The 4,909-nt window shown below is 32.2% G+C and overlaps 1 long non-coding RNA gene across 1 annotated transcript; it reads left to right on the top strand.

Annotated features, from left to right (window-relative positions):
- Window positions 1-408: 408 nt before the first annotated feature.
- LOC133032473 (uncharacterized) lies at window positions 409-4,249 on the top strand. Its single transcript, XR_009685109.1, has 3 exons — window positions 409-1,954; window positions 2,120-2,197; window positions 2,497-4,249. It is a non-coding gene; the product is annotated as an uncharacterized LOC133032473 (long non-coding RNA).
- Window positions 4,250-4,909: the final 660 nt, after the last annotated feature.

Below are 4,909 nucleotides of genomic sequence, written 5' to 3'. Positions count from 1 at the left end.
AAATGTATAAAGTTTGTTCATTAGTATTGAAGTCCTGAAGTACTTCATATGTATCAAGAATTATAGATATATGATCATTTGATATGGAAATTAAGATCATAAAACAAGATGGTATAAATATATGGTCTTGGAGTACCATCATTGTCACAAATGAAAATTTATAGTACCATTAATGTGTTATGTTCATATCTACTTGAAATTTTAAATTTTCGTATGAACAAAATTGTGTACACACATGAATGATACAATTAGTTGGATAAAGACTAATGTTCCACGAACCCCTTATCTATAATTTAGAAGTCCATACATACTCTGGAAGAGTTATAGAAAATATATGATCAAAGATTATATATGGTGATATTTTAAAAGTGATAACAATAATCTTATGAGATATATTATCACCAAAAGAATTATGGATCATATGTGCATGAGGGGGAGACATATTCATGTTGCACTCTTTTTCCCTTAGTTCAGGTTTTGTCCCAATGGGTTTTCCTGGCAAGGTTTTTAACGAGGCAACTTGCAAATAATTATGAATATGAAATATATATTGTACTCTTTTCCCTAGCTCAGATTTTGTCCTACTGGGTTTTTCTGGCAAGATTTTTAACGAGGCAACTATAAATCATGTTAACATACTTGCATTTTATGAAGCAAGTAGAGAATGTCTGTGAGTGAGATCATTGGCATAGCATATTCGGGAAACATATGAATTGCACTCAATAAAGAAGTATCAACCCAAGCAATTCTCTATGGATAATACTGCTTGCATCGTTCAACTAAAAGGAGGTACATTGAAGGAGATAGAGTTAGAACACATTCACGAAATTCTTCTTTATACGCTTCAAGAAAATGCATATTGGTGTTCAACATATTCAATCAAGTGTCAATCTTACAAACTTATTCACAAAGTTATTACCAACATCAACATTTGAGAAGACGGCAGACAAGATCGAAATTCGTCGATTAGAAGATCTCCACAAATGCCTAACTGAGGGGGAGTTAGTTTACACTATACTCTTTTTCCTTTGTTCAAGTTTTCAGCAAGATTTTTAATAAGGCAGTTATTATGGACATCCAAGGGGGAGTGTTATAAATATTAATAATTATGTGGATGTCCAAATCTTTTATTTATTACCATGAATTGTAATCAACATTCCTCTTTTCCTTAGTTTCCCTTTTTCTTAGTTTCTTAATATCTCACTCTTGTATTTGTATAAATAGGGGTTCACCCCATTGGAATAAACAACTCAGAAATTCTCATTCACTTTCTCTTTCTCTCTTCATCTTTTTCTTCTTTCTTCTCATCTACTTTATATTATATTATATTATTTTATAACATAATTTTCTTTTTCATAAAACTCCCCTCTTTGCATGTAAAAAAAATATGTTTCTCTCTCTCCTTTATCCTTGTGTCTCTATTACTATAAGGCATAAGATCTTGTTTAGTGCTTCACTAGCAAAACCCACCTCCTAAACTCTTTCACTTCCTCTCTTCTTTTCCTTCTCTCTCTCTCTCTCTCTCTCTCTCTCTCTCTCTCTCTCTCTCTCTCTCTCTCTCTCTCTCTCTCTCTCTATACGTTTCTTTTTTTTTTTCTTCTTGACTGTCCTTTTCCTGTAGCACAAATATTTTTCTATCTCAACCTTTTCTCCATCTATATATAAGGGGTTTAAAAGAAAAACTTAATTTGACATTGAGTTTTCTTTAGATCAGTGAAGATAGACAAGCATATATATAAAAGATGCAAACAGCCGAAAGAAAGTTCAAAAGTCTCCCAAATCTGATAAGGTTTTTTTTCTATTGTTCTTGTGTTGTTTTACGAGTTTTTTCAAGTTGATTATATTTCCTATTTTTTTTTTCTTGCATGTTTTTTTTTTGTTAGTCTTATTTTATAGTTTTCTGTTTGTTGCAAACAGCCGAAAGAAAGTTCAAAAGTCTCCCAAATCTGATAAGGTTTTTTTTCTATTGATCTTGTGTTGTTTTAAGAGTTTTTTCAAGTTGATTATATTTAGTATTTTTTTTTCTTGCATGTTTTTTTTGTTAGTCTTATTTTATAGTTTTCTGTTTGTTTGACTCTGTGTCTTGTTGTTGTTTTAGTTTTATTTTGTTAACTCTTAGGGAAAGAGTAAATACCAAGTGAAGATTGTTCAATCAACTGATCTGTTCGAAGACATAATTAGGAAAAGGGTTGTCGAGGTGTGTCATTTCATTATTTTAGTTTTAATGTTTTTTTATGCTTGTTGTTTATGTTCTTAATTTTTTTTTTGTGTTGTTTTAGTAGTGTTTTCTTATGTTTTCTTATAGGATGGGAATCCAAGTACACCCGATCGAAATACTACTATTCTAAAGTTTTTTTATGCTTGTTTTTTTTTTTTTTTTTTTTTTTTTATTTTATTTTATATATTCTGTAGTTTTTTTGTATTGTTTTAGTAGTGTTTTCTTATGTTTTTCTATAGGATTGTTGTTGATTTAGTAATTTTTTTTCTCTTTGCCAGATTTTATGGTTTTTTCCTGGTGTTTCTATGATTCTGGTGTTGATTTGTCCGTCCCCAACCACGAAGGAGGTGCCGTTTGTGCTTTATTACTGTTAACAGTATAAAAATAAATATTTTAGGTTTGGACAGTATGAAAGAAAAAAAAAAGGGGTTTGGACAGTAAAAAAGAAATTATTGCCGTGTCGCAGTATTATTGTAAAACTTGGGAAAAAAAACAGTATTTTTGTAAGTTTCCCTTAATATTTTCGAATCTGACCCCGGACCTAGACTTGGCCACAACCCGAATTCGGCCACAACCCATACCCAAACTTGGACCCGAACCAGGCCCCAGACTCGGACCCTAACCCCAACCCCAACCTCAGAGCCAGACTCGACCCCGACCCAAACCTGGACCTGGGCCCTAAACCTTGGATCCCGGCCCTGGACGACAACCCAAACCCGAATCCCAAACTCGGACTCGAATCCTGACCCTGGACCATGACTTCAAGCCCCTCAACCAAGACTCTAGACTCGAACCTAGACCTTGCACCTGCACCCGAACCTAGACCCTGGGCACAAACACTGGACATTGGACCCTGGACCTAGACCCCAAACCCTGGACCCAGACCTTGAACCCGTACCTGGACCATGACCGGACACGGACACTGACCTAAACCCTGAACACCGAACCCAGACCTGGACTCAAACCGAGAACTAGACCCGAACTCTAGACTCGTACCATGACTCGGATCCAAACCCGGCCTCGTAGCCGGACCCTGAACTCGAACCCTAACTTGTATTGTGGACCCCAACACGGACCTTGACTCAGACACGAAACCAGACCCGAACCCCAAACCTGAACCTAGACATGTAAAAGAAATAGTTATAAAATACATTTTTAATTTTTATTTTATAATTACAAAAATAAAAGTAGTTATCTAACACACTTTTATTTTTTATTTTTTTGTAAACTAAAATTCCACTTTTATTTTTGTGATTACAAAATTAAAAATTAAAATATTTACCAAAGGTGGCCAAAGTAAATTATTATTTTCTTAATTGACATTCAATAGTATATTATCTATGTGTGGGAAGATAATTTTTGTCACTTAAAAAAGTAGTTTTGTAACTTATTGATATAAAACTGTAATTTAATTTAAGTTTAAGTTTATTATTGTATTTGTTACAATAATTAGTTAGTAAAGGTTTTGAGGAGATTGAGAAGGAATAAACAGAGGTAACAGAACAATGGTTTTTTTTTTTAAAATAATAAAAATAAGTTTGATGGTTGTGAGATTTATATTTCAGTATTTTGGTAATTTAATAAATGATGTTTTAATGTGATCAAATCTATATATAAAACAAGTTAGTTAGATAGGAAAAGAAAAGACTAGGTAGTATTTATTTATTGACGTGAAAATTGGGGATAGGCTATTTTTGGGTGTGGTGCTATGCTATAATTAAATCATTTTCAGTCTTGTATAAACTTATAGTCACTATAAACTAAAATAAAAGCATTGTTATTATTGGTGCATATCACCCACCAGGAGCTTTGCGAATGATTAGCATATTACTCTTATAATTATTTGAAAGTGTTCATCTCCTAATCACTCTTACAAAATTGCTTAGTAATATAGCTTCATTGAGTTTCCATTAGTCCTTGCATCTTTTTCCACCATTGCTTCTCGCGTTGCTACGACACGAAAAAACACATTATAGCGAAGAAGTTTCGTTGCAAAGGAGAAACAATTCTTATTCTTGATAAAGAATTATCTAAATTAAAGAAGTACTAAAAACAACAAACAAAGTTGCATTATAAGAATTATTATCGTCGATTTATGAAGAGTAGGGTGATTATGTAATAAGCATGACATTACATTACATAAACGACAATGAACGAAAACATTTAGTTATAGAACTAATTTTAATGAAGAACGACTCATAAATCATGTCAATTTATGAAGAGTATTAGCCGAACACGAAAATACATTTCAAACTCATTATAAAGAATGACTAAGGTATAAGAAGAACTACATAAAATAACAAACCAAATCTATTATGATCAAAAGTGCGGTGACAATTTTTTTTCATATATTACAAAGAGCGTTTAAGTTCAACTTTAGCGTCGTACTAACATAAATTTCAATGTATGACATGACAAGCTAACGACAATGAGTTATCTATTATAACATTCGCCGAACGACGACAATTGTTCATTATGACCAACGCTGTATGTAGCAAATATTTTCATTAATTTGACACCATTACGGATGTTTTGCAAAATAAATGAAAAAAACAAAGTACATCTCGATTGAAATAATTAGCTCGATTGATTTGGCTTAATTAACACAATATGGCTCTTATGAATTAAATAATATTTTATGGTTTTTCTTTCTTTTTTTTTTTAAAAAAAAAAACAACAACAACGACAAAG

This window comes from Cannabis sativa, chromosome X, assembly GCF_029168945.1.
Source record: "Cannabis sativa cultivar Pink pepper isolate KNU-18-1 chromosome X, ASM2916894v1, whole genome shotgun sequence".
Lineage (NCBI taxonomy): Eukaryota > Viridiplantae > Streptophyta > Magnoliopsida > Rosales > Cannabaceae > Cannabis > Cannabis sativa.
Note: the sequence above shows the minus strand (reverse complement) of the source record. Positions and strands in the feature narration are given on the sequence as shown.